Here is a 13,479-nt window from a genome sequence, read left to right on the forward strand (position 1 = left end):
GAATATTATGGGAGAAAATGAACGGATTGACATTTCTTCCCGCAACAGATGTGCATCAGGAATACAAAAGGCTTCGGAGGAAGAGCTGGAACTTCTGGACTATTTTGATAGTACTTAATTCAACAAGTTGAAGAAACGGTTTCAACTGAGCTACATCAAGATGCTGTGGGTCAACCACCAAAAAAGAAACTAAAAGTGTGTTTCAGATTTTGCAGAAACGGCTCCAGTCTTTGTGCATAACGTATAACACTGGAACTAAATGTTTGAAAAAAAATTGCTTGTTGTTTCCTATCATGTTATGAATAGTAGAAAATCAACCTGTAAAACACTTATTGCATTATAACAAGTTATATTTTTTTCTATTTTCTGTTCTGAAATTTTGAAAACTTAATATTTGTAAATAGTGATATATAAATCCATTAGCTACACATTTTGCCTGTGCTTTTAACATTTTCTGAAGCTGACATTATGTTCTTTTATTATTGTTTGTTCTTGCGTCAAGTATCCGAAACTTCGATTTTCCAGAGTCGAACACCAAGTGAATTGTTTTCCAAGTTTGATTAAGATAAGAGTAGCTGTTTTGGTCGTTTACTTTGTCTCTACTTAGTTCAACAAAGGTGAAAAAATGACCATGACAAAATTTCCTACATTCTAATATTTTGGTGACAAAATTACAGGTGACGAAATTACTATGTCAAAATTTCCGGTGACAAAATTACCTAAGTTCAGAGGAAACACCTTGGCATATTTCTTCCTCGTTGGCAGCAACACGGTCGCATTACTAGGTGAAAGTCAAATGGTGCGAGGATGTTTCCTCTCGACGTTTCTCCCATTATGCGATTGTTTCAATGGAGGCACAACCAACCCCTGTTTCCATGTCAAATTTTGCAGATGACCCCCGTTGGAGATATTCACGATACGCCACTGGTGTCGCTACTATTTTTATTGCATTCTACACATACGATTTAGTAGTTCATTTTTTTGTTTGACGGCTCTATGTGCATTATTAGCTGAGATAAAGGCCTGCTACGGGTACTCAGATACAAGTCTGCAACAACGCCTCTAGCGGTTAAATGGGAAGGGATATAACAAAGTTTGTCCTCTAAACGTTGCATGGCATTTAATGTACTTTTGAACGATTTCAACAGTTATACCACTTTGCATTGCAAATTTCGAAGTTGCTCCCCGTTGGAGGTATTCACGAGAAGCCACTGTTCACGCTACTATTGTTATTGCATTCTACACATACGATTTGGTGATGCAATTTTTTGTTTGAAGGCTCTACGTGCAATATTAGCTGCGATATAGGCCTGGTACATTCTTATTGAATCACCCGGTATATATATATATATATATATATATATATATATATATATATATATATATATATATATATATATATATATATATATATATATATATGCAAAATGGTGTCTAGTAGTAGTAAACCAGAAGGAGACCCGCACGCTGAGAATTAGTCGACAACGTATGGAACCGGCTGGGCTAGCCACTTATGTCCTATCCGTACCTCCTAGTGGTGCAGACTGGTAACTTCCTGTCCACGGTGAAACTTACAGGTTTCCCTAATGATAGGAAGGCGAACATGGAGGGCTATCACCAACATGCCTGCTAGGCACGGTGATTTTTGCCAAATACCTTCAACTTGTCTAAACAATCATGATAGGACACAATAAACCAAGAAGACCTTTATTCTCCGGAAGCCGAACTGTGTCTGGGCAAGGCAACGTTCAGAATCACATGCAGGCAGAGGGTGCTAAGAATCCCCGGAGTTACGGACTAGGTTGCTATTTAAAACTGACCATGGCTACATACAATGCAAAATCCCTGGCTTCAGAAGCAAGATTCCAGGAGCTGGAAGAAGAGCTACAGAAAGTCAACTGGGACATCGTCGCATTGAGCGAAGTAAGAAGAAAAGGAGAAGAATTAATCGAATTGAAGAAAGGACACTTATTCTACTACAGAGGATCAGAATGTGGCAAGACTGTCGGAGTGGGATTTCTTATCAACGAAAAATTGAAAAACAAGGTCCTTGAGGTAGATAGTATATCTAGTCGAGTAGCAAGGCTTGAAGTCAAACTCTCCCAGAGATACACACTACAAGTGATTCAAGTGTATGCATCTACTACAAGCCATTCAGAAGAGGAAATAGAAGTGGAAATGGAAATGAAATCTTTATGTCCCACGGTTATGCCGGTTAGGCTAAAGGAGACGGTGATAATGAGAAATGAGTGAAATGGTGGAATGAAGAAAGTGGGAGGAAACGGGAGAACCTCGAGAAAACCCACGATCACGGTGTTTGTCCACCACAAAGTCCACACGGCGCGAGCTGGGATCGAACCAGGGACCCCAAGCACCGGAGGTGAACGCTCTACCACTGAGCCACCGCGCCCCCTAAGTGGAAATGGAATATAGGTTGTTGCGGAAAAGAGTTGGAAAGACCTTCACCCAGCACTGTATTGACAATGGTTGACTATGATTATATATCCAGTGAAACTTGTAGAAACCGGAACTTGAATAAAACGAAAATCTGTCTATAACGGAAACTCCTCACAGTCCTTATCGCTGTTATTCCTTCGAGTAAAATTCGGACCCACCGCCTTCTGTTTTATACAAGTTTCACTATATATATTAGCTAAAATGCTAGTTCTTCGCACAGTAGGACGAAGTTTGTGCAAAATATTTGAATCCCCCAACTCCCCATATAATGCTCATTTCAAAGATTGATTACCCGGTTTATTTCGACTGAATCTATTCTTTGTTCATGTCATACTCACCGTGACTTTTTATTTTTAACTCCCCCCTCACTTCCCATACCAGTGGAGGCAATATTTTACGTTAATGGCATTGGGAGTCACCATTCATCTCCGTGACCCCGAACACTAACATAAGAATTTCACACTAATACCAGTAATTTTCGATTATTTGTATATGTGATCCCCCTGTGACCCTCTTGGGGATGATAGATGTATCTCACCCCTACAACATTTTTTCCTGGTTATAAGTAATACGTGTACAAAGTTTCGTTAAAATTGCTCCGGGCGTTCCAGAGTTATGCTACACAATATATAGATACATACAGACACACCTACATACATAATTTTTTTACATATCATCATCTTGTGACCCTCCTAAGGATGAAAGGGGTATCTTTCGCCCATAGTGTAAGTAATACTTGTACCAAGTTTGGTTGAAATTGCTCAAGGCGTTCCAGAATTATGCTAGAACATATACACACATACACATAGGGTCTACATCCGTTCACATATACGTATTTTTTATATACAGTACATCCATGTTTATCCAGGCTATCTGGGTCCAAAGGCAATCTGGAAAATCGAAAATCCGAATAATCCTGATAATATGGATAATAAGCAAAACAAATCCTGAGTCAAGTCACTTCAACGTCTTGTGAGTAAAGCTTTCTAAAACTCGATAAGAATCATTTTATGTACAGTATTACCATAATTTACTGTAATATCTATACACGAACTGTACATTTAATCAAAACAAAAAGAAAATGTTTGTCGTACTTATGGTTACGTTCTTGCTATCATAGTTAAAAATTATTATCTATGTGAACATTAAATTTTAAAAAGTTTCTACAAATCCGGTTTGGATTATCCGGAGATCCGGGTGAACGAGGGCCGGATAAACGAGGTTGTACTGTACGTAGATTAAAAACTTCAAACTTGTTAAGGCATTATCTATACATATAAAAAGGATGTATGTATGTATGTTCGAGCATAACTCTCGAATGCCTGGAGCAATTTCAACCAAACTTGGTACACGTATTACTTACAGTAAGGAAACAAACACTATGGGCGAAAAATACCCCTTTCATCCCTAGGAGGGTCGCAGGAGGATGATATGTAAAAAAATAATATATGTAGGTGTGTCTGTATGTATCTATATATTGTCTAGCATAACTCTGGAACGCCCGGAGCAATTTTAACGAAATTTGGTACACATATTACTTATAACCAACACAAAATGTTGTAGGGGTGAGATATACCTACCATCCCCACGAGGGTCACAAGGAGATGACATATACAAATAATCGAAAATGACAGGTATTAGTGTCGATTTCTCAGTTTTCGGGGTCATGGCGATAAATGGTGACAATCCAGATAGCGTTTCAGTCTCAGTGGAGGTCAGATACCCCTACCATCTCTAGAGGGGTCACAGGGGGAATGACGTACAAATAATCGAAAATGAGCGATATTTGTTTGGAATTCATGGTTTTCGGGGTTGTAGAAATGAATGGTGCCAAACCCGATGGCGTTTCTGTCCAAATGTGGCTAATAAACCCCTATCAACCCTTCGGGGTCACATGGGGGATGACATGTATAGTCGGGATGAACCGAGTAATCAATTATTGAAATGTATATTGTTAGGGTAGTTGGGAGTTCAAATATTTTTATAAACCTGATCTCCCCGTTCGAAGAACGGGCATTTCAGCTAGTTTAACCAATAAAATACAAACCAGGGACACACACAGGCGATAGGTTCTGGTGGTCCGGACTCAGCTCCCCCCCTCAAAGCTGCTTTTCTGTGAATTTAGTCTAATTTTAGGAGCGATTTTACAAATTTTAAAATTCTTTATTCTCAAATTGAAATTGGACCCCCCACTAGAAAGAATTTGCTGTGTATGCGCCTGATAAAAACAGTAGAGGGAAAGTGGTTTGGATTGATTGCAACTACCGTTTTAAGAGTGATTCGTGCAATTAAATAGGGATATTCATTGGTGCAATGATCGGCATCAGAGTGATAAATTTCGTAATAAATTCCAGCGAAAAATTCTACGGGTGCTGAACGCCTATCAAAAATCCTCTATAAATGTTTGATCCTAAAAGCACCCATCTAATTAGTTAATTATTAGTGTTTAGCGTTTCTTTCCAGCACCGAGGCTATATATAACTTGGACCTACACTTTGACATGGGATCCGAACCACCGCAATGCGCTTAAACTTAAAATCTCTCCCACTGGGAATCGAACCCAGGACTTCCTGTGTGGCAGATATATCCTAGGCACTAGACCTGTCTCAAATCCAGTCTCATGTGTAATTATAATATGCGCTTATCCTAGACACTTTTGTCTGATTATCAAATGAAAACCACCGCTTAAGTTGAAAATTACGTATGTGTATACAGTTACTGTAAGCAGTAATGAAAGTGATGTTTAATTTTGTATAGGTGAAAATTCTTTGTATCTCCTTAACATGCACAACGATATGTTCAAAAAATATTTCTAATGTTAAACAAACCACCTGTAGACCTTGTAAACATATTTTATATTTAAGTCAATAGTCGTAACAAGGTACAATACTTTTTAGTAAAAACACTGTATAAGATGTGAAGTTTCAATACTATAACAGTATCTTCATCAGACTTAAACAAAGTAATCTAGTGTTTTTTTTGGAGGGGGGAAGACCCTGCTATGATCCAAGCTTCCAGCAAGTGCGCCCTGTGGACAAACATCAAGTAGTTTTCTCTAGTTATTTCCGGCTCCTCTCACTTTCTTCATTTCACTATTATCGTCTTTTTTCTTAAATTTGTTACATAATCACTGGAAAAAAAATCAAAATGTTGTTTCTACTCTTTCTACATCCCGTGGTGTAGGCCAATGTTGTGGTTGCAATGAGGTACTTAAAAGAACACCAAAAGCGATTCTACTAATGTAATGTCATATAATGCGTTGCCCTTCTTCCTAAGATGCCTCTATTGGCATGCAATAGGTTGTAATAACTTTATCAAGAACGTGGTATGTATAAGCTTTAATGTATGACATTTTAACGAACATACGTAAGACACTATAATATTTATACATGCCATTAAATTGTGTAATTGTGACTCTATATTATGTTTGCAATTGTAAATAAAAAGTACATTATATATCTAAAACAAGGTGACTGAATGAGAAATGGAAGAAGAATACATGTTGATTTCGAAGTTACGACTACTTACTTTATAAATTTATAGTTTATATCTATTCTCAGGTTATCGAAATGACTAATGAAAAATATATAACTACAGTAGTTATGCAAGTCAAAGAAATATGAGTCGAAATGTTAAGTTTTGTGTAAATAAGTTTATAGTTATAAATGAATTTATAAGTACAGAAAAAGGAACATGTCATACGAATAGTTATTTTAGAGAACCTAACCTATTCATTGAAAACCATAAAGTGAAAATTGTAAGAGAATAACACTTACCCGAATAATAAGAAAATATATATACTTTATTATAAGTAGGCCACTTGTGATACTTTTATTGAAGTTATAGCATTTGTTCCAAAGGACGAAACTGAACATGCCCATAAATATATTATAATGAAAGCAATACAAGAAAATATGAAGGTAAATATGTGAGTAATGTTCGTCGGCCACATGGCAGAGGGGCGTAATTTGCATTTTTAATTCTTTACAGGAGAGAAGAAAAAAGATTTTGCTTGATTTGAATCTCTCGGTACTCTCTCAGATTAGAAGCAAACACAAATCTTTTTTATTTTGATATTTGAGGTCAAAGTTTATTTATTATGCCTTTTATCATGTGCATTTTCATGCATAACATTTTTATTGAATTTCTACATGTTAGTGTCGTACATACGCCCTTATGTCATAAACAATTTATTTCCAACAAAGTACTTAAATGAATTTCTACATACCGCTGTTGTTTACTTACGCAATAATAAAACAGTATACACAATGATACAGTATACACAATGAATTAAAAACACAATTATAACAGTAGTCCTTTCCGTCAGTACTTTTTTCTATCAGAGGAATAGTAATTTTTCTAGATTGGACTTTACCACGTTCTGTTTACACAACCAAGATAACGAAAGAGAATATTCAATACCTTTTTTTTTTCATACATAGAAATGCAATAGTGAGATTCAATAGTGCTGATTAATTTTTACCCATAACAAGATTAATTCCAATCTTTATTAGCTATTTCAGATTACGCACAAGTACTTTTACTGAGTGCCCGAGTAGGAAATCTCTAAGTAGTCCTTAGCGTAATCGAATGTAACAGGATTTATGAAAAAGCTGTGATACTCTTACAGTATTACTTTAGTGTTACTGAGTTTCATTAAATCATTCTTCATTTCCTTGCAAATTGGTAGCAGTCCTAAGTACAGATGAAAAGGATTGTATTTCTTTCTAGGTGTTCGGAAGGATCTTGAATGTGAGGATTCTCTTAAAGGCTCTGTCATCCTTTCCTTGAAGAGAATCTTATTTTCGTATTTTGTGCATCTTAGCCATCTTAACTTTTGTCATGGAAAAATAACACCATTCTGATCTTTGAATGTAGCTAACTTATAATAGCTTTTTGCGCCATCAAAATTATAGAAATATTCTGTTGTCATCGAATGTTCCGTGAATGGCTACAGCTTTCGTCTTGCCATCTTAGCAACTATACACCAATCAGAAGGTGTATAATTATCTATGTTCTTCTTTGCGCATTCTATGACTCTATGCATGGAATCAGCTTCCATCTGAGTGTGTTCTGATTCAAGAAACTTGTGGTCAATACAGGTTACACTTGTATTATGGCTGTATACATACACATTGCTGCATTTTCCTTGTTTAAATTCTGTCCACTACAACAGTCTGAATACATCGTCACTTGTTTACTCCAGGAGGTAAATTTCGCAAGTAGAGTAGAATGCAGGAGGCAATTTCATCAGGGCCTCTCTTACCCCTTGTTTCATCCCATATGTAACAAACCCCTTCGCGCGTGGCTAGATTGTAGATGGTGAGGTTGTAAACATTAAGTTTACGAACATAATACATAACACCCGTTTTACGTGAAGGCGTTGTCAAGACTTGTTTGAGATCAAAACAGATAGCTATATGAGTATCGTCCTTTGTTGTTTTTTCTTTGTCTTTTTGCTCTTCTTACCTTGCTTCTTTTCTTTTCAAATGTTATTCATAAACCAATTTCTCTCTTTCTTTTTCCTCAGAAGACAAATTTTTAAAACTGACAAGTTTTATATTGATCTTTCTTCGGCTTGTGTATCTTGATATTCATTTCTTTCAGAATTTTCCAGTATGAAGTAAGCCCCATCACATTTCCAGGTGGGACTTTCTTCTCCTTGCAGTATTCCTTATAAAGGTTGTAAAGCTTCACATACGACAGTCCTGCCTCAACATAATAATAGCAGGTTGAAGATCGACAATAATGAGAGTCAACTCGGGACATCGATAGCACATGCTCTTTTACAATGTTTTTGACTGCTGATGTTAAACTGTGTTTCGGTTTGTGTTTCCCTCAAAGCTCGTGACGATACAGCACGATACCACTAGCACCATCTATCACTAAACATACAACTGGCCAAATGACTTGCCTTGAACACGTTCATTGCAACCGTGCGCTATGAGACAAGTCATTTGGCCAGAATGTTTAATGTAAAGCATAACTTGGAACTAATCTTCTAAGTTGTTGTAATATCTCTGAATATAATAATTACTGTTTATCTTCCAGTTTCCTTTGCCGGCTTGGAAATTCACTTAACAATGCGCCGACAGCTAATGTCCCATATTCTGGAGACCTACATCCCAAGTGGAATATTTGTTGTGATTTCTTGGGGCAGTTTCCTGATCAACCCAGAATTGATACCTGGAAGAATGGTTCTTTTAGTAACCAACCTATTGTCGTTAATCACAATGTTCGAAGCATCGAGGTACGAGTAATTAAATCATGTTACACTCATTATTATATCATCATACAAATCTCAAGCACTTACCGTATGTTAGCTTCTACCGTACCTCCAATTCGTGACTATTTTACCTTAATAAACACTTCCAATTAGTCACAGCCACGTCCATGCACCGTGGCGTACTGAGAAAGAAAACGTACGTTGCAAACAAAAACACGTAAGTTATATGTGTTAATCCTGTAGTTTCTGGTAGTGATGAGCGCAAGAGTCTTGGTCTTGCAGTTTTTGCAAGAGTTTTGCATGCAAGACCAAGACCAAGATCAAGACCAGGAATCCCGATGCAAGACCAAGACCAAGACCAAGACCATACCCGCAAGACCAAGACCAAGACCAAGACCAAGACTCTTGCGCAAGAGTCTTGCACAAGTACCGGCAATACTTGAATTTTTTTATAGAATGTAAAAAAGAAGGAGATGAATTTCTTGGCTTCAGTAAAAATGCTGTTAGAGTGGATGTGTTCCCTGTAGTTTATGCAATCCGTGTGAGTCGATCTGCCTCTGTAGCATACAGCTACAGTATATCGTTTTCTGAATTGGTTGTTCGCGTTTTCTGTAGATATTGCTCGTTTTCAAGCCATACAGGTGTCATCTTGCGGCATGTGAGCTTTCTCAGTGGACAAACATTGTGGACGTGGATTTTCTTGGCATTTTTCCGTTTCCTCCTACTTTCTTCATTCTACCATTTCAGTCATTTCTCATCATTACCGTCTCTCTTAGCCTTGATGTATAATCGTGGGACGTTAAACTAGATACTTCATTTCATTTCAAAGCATATTAGTCTTGTTCTTCTTCCAAAACTAAACAGAAATGTAATAATCAACATCGGTAATATCGTACCCCATAGGTTTCGACTACATGGATATGGCCTTGGCTCTGAGACTCAAGCATACGTTGGAAATTTTTAATGTGTGCTCATAAAATTAATATCAAAATAACATTTTCATGACATTGACAAAAACTTAGAGCATGTGACCGCAAGTTTGATTTCATGGGAGGATGCTTATACGTTGAATAATTGTTTATTAATATAACTTTTAGCCTCCTTAGGTATACGGCACATCGAGGATTGAACGATATAACCAGACCAGCAACCAGAGAGGGGCTAGGGGTCCTGGCCCCCATAAGTTTTCGTTACCCCTCCTGACATCAGTACAAAAATCACAATTAAGATATTTTTAAGGAAATTTTTAATGACTTGCCCCTCTAACTTATTCGTGCCCCCCCCCCCCAAATCTGTGTGGCTGGTTTCGGGCCTGCATATAACATTTTAAGTTTCTCCATGTTATTTTTGTTTCCTATATTGTATATTATTTTTAATTTTTGTTTTTGAAGTGTTTAACTATTTTTTTTACTTAAGTACTTTCTTTTTTTATGTGTTTCAATACTTTTCTTTTGTAATTGTTAATATTTTCCATATATATCTTGCTTTAAAAAAAAAACGTATGCACATGGTTAAGTGCTCGGAGAAGGCTGCAGAGCCTTAACTTCGCCACGTAAAAGAAGTCATAAATAAATATTATAAAATTGAAAGTGACTATTTTTGTGACTCCTAAACCACCCAACCGATCTCGATCTAATTTTCAACATAGATGAAGTTCTGGCCTGGAGCGTTTTTTTATCATTTTACTTCGATGGTGCAACGTAGGGGATGGAAATTAGAGAGATATATGTAAAAAAGATATATATAAATATAAGTGACTGTCTTTGTGACTTCATCACTCTTGAACCAGTTGATCGATATCAACCAAAGTTTCAACATAGATGAGGTTCGGACTTGGGGTTGTTTTTATCAAATCACTTTGACGGTAGAACTTAGGGAGGAGGTGGGGATGGAAAATGTACAAAAATAAATAAAATTTAATAGCTCTTGAACCACCCGACCAACCTCGATTTCATTTTCAACATAGATGAGGATCGGACCTGAGATGGTTTCTGTCATATCACTTTGACGGTGCAGTTTAGGGGAGGGGGAGAGGATATATATTTAAAATGATCGAAAATGACCGATATTAAAATGGAATCTATAGTTTTGGGTTCGCTGAGATAAACAGTGACATTTCTTATGCTGTTTAAATCCAAATTCAGTCCCGGAGCTTGGCGGAGGGAAGGGAAGATATATAAAAATGATCGTAAATGACACGTGATCAAAAATGACCAAATATTAGTGTCGAATCCATAGTTTTCAGCGTCGCTAAGGTGAACAGTGATACTTCCGATCCCGTTTAAATGCAAATTCAGCACCGCAACTTGAGGGAAGAACGAGATATATATATATAAATTATCGAAAATGACCGTTATCAATGTCGAACTCATGGTTTTCGAGGTCATTGAGATGAACTGCCTCGAACTTCCAATGCTGCGCCTCGCAACATGGGGTAGGAGGAGATATATAAGTTTATTGAAAATGACCGATATTAGTGCCGAATCCATAGTTTTCGGGGTCTCTGAAACGAAGAGTGACACTTCTGACGCCGTTTAAATCCAAATTCAGCCCCGCAACTTGGGGAGGAGGAGGGGAGAGAAATATAAAAATAATCGAAAACGACCGATATCAGAGAGCGCTTTACTAATAGTAAAAAGTGACTTACTAACGAAATATATTATTTATTATCATTATTATTAGTTTAACCCAGCGAAATGGGTAATTAATACTAGTAATCCATATTCACAAGTAAGACTTCAAATCACTTGGAGTTTGATGACGTTACTTTGTATTTTTAATACAGGTCAAAAGTATTTATATAAATTGAGTTTACACAAAAGACAGACAATTGAGTCGTTTTCAGTTTTTACTCAAATTATTCTAAAATATTAAGAGGTTTGATAATAATAATTATTATTTTAATTTTCTCTTTTTTTTGGTCAATATTGCTAAACATATGATCATCATCATAATAGCTATTCTGCCATTATTGACAGGTTACTTGCTGCAACGAGAAGGTTCGACGATCTTCGTCTTGACGTAGCAATTTTCTATTTTAATGCCTTTCTTTAACTAGTCTCCTTCGCTCCCTCCCCCTCTTTCCTTCTACAATATCCTCTAGCACGTCCCTCATAATACAGTTCCTCCTCAGCTAATATTCTAATAAGTTCCTCTTCCTCCTCAGCCAATATCCTAACCAGTTCCTCTTCCTCCTCTTAACAATATCTAAAATTCTTCTTCTTCCCCTCTACTGCTAATATATCTAACACCTCATTCGTTTTCCGTTCAACACAGCTAATTCTCTCCTTTTTTCTCCATGCCCAAGTTTCGAAAACCTGCAATTTTTTCATCGCTTTTGCGTAATGTCAATGTTTCTGCTCCATAGAGTACATATTATTATCAGTAAAACGAAATTCAATATTTAATTGGATTGGAAGTTTGTTTAATACAAGGAATAATAATCGTAGTTGAAAAGAAAGATCTGACGCCTTTAGAGTGTAAAAATAATTTTGCAATTCATGGTATTTCAATAATTTGTGCCGTCTTGATTTTCTTTCATGGGTCTCAGGGATAGCCTCCTCAATTTGGGAACCAGTGGAGTGTTGGATCTGTTAAAAAATATAGAAAGATTACGAAACGTTGAGATTTATGCATATAAGTAGTGAAGCGTGGGTACCCATTAAAAAAATAAAGGTCATCACCTATGTTGTACACTATCATCATACTTACACGAGGTTAAACTATATTACATTTAGAAACATACATTGTATTTCCATTACTATTGGCACATTGTAGAGTTTATTATCCCTTATATTCATAGTAAAATTTACCTATGAAAATCTTGAGTTTTCTTAAATGCAAGACTTGCAAGACTCTTGCATGCAAGACCAAGACCAAGACCAAGACTGGGTGTGCAAGACCAAGACCAAGACCAAGACCAAGACCAAGACCAAGACCAAGGGTTTCAGTGCAAGACCAAGACCAAGACCGGGTGTGCAAGACCAAGACCAAGACCAAGACCACCCCGGTCTTGGTCTTGGTCTTGCATTTGCTCATCACTAGTTTCTGGACTTAACGACCATCTGTGTGTAGGACAGCAAGAAAACGTAAGTTGTATATGTACTTTCTGTAAAATAACAATTCATGTGATGTTGTCTACAGTAACAGTATATATATATATTTCGGTACGTCTAGTTGTGACCGTATGTGCAGATTAATAATGAGGACACATTCTGATTATCAGTACGCAGCATTATTGGAAGAAGTAAGTATGTGTGTTTATTACGCTCATCCATGAGAGCATTACCATGTACGATTAGACACAGAATTCATAGTGTACGTGTCAATTATACGGATTTTCCGTATGTCGCATGCAACTTGTCTGTACACAACAAAAATGTGATGTTAAAGTAGGTGTTAAAACAGCATACTTTGATTATCAGTTCAGTGTATTATTTCCACACCGTGGCATCTCTTTCGAATAGGCATTTCCTTTCTGACTAAAAGTTTTAATTTAATGATTGTATTTTGTAAAGGTAGTCTTCAATATAGCACACATAAAAAATCTCAGAAAAATATTTCTTAATTGCGGAGCACAGAGCTTCAAAGAATCCAAAAATGCGTTCCTTTTATTATTAGAGTTTCTTACTTTAAACTACAAATCAGTTCGAGGCAAGATGGCGTCAGGATAGAAAGAACTGTCTCGAACTCCAGCTTAATACTATGTTTTGTTTAATACAAGTGTTATTTTTTTAATGTTGTTTATTTTGGATGCAATTTTTTTTTTTAAAAAATGTGGACATTCATGGCGTGAC

Source organism: Thermobia domestica, chromosome 3, assembly GCF_964235325.1.
Source record: "Thermobia domestica chromosome 3, izTheDome1.hap1.1, whole genome shotgun sequence".
Lineage (NCBI taxonomy): Eukaryota > Metazoa > Arthropoda > Insecta > Zygentoma > Lepismatidae > Thermobia > Thermobia domestica.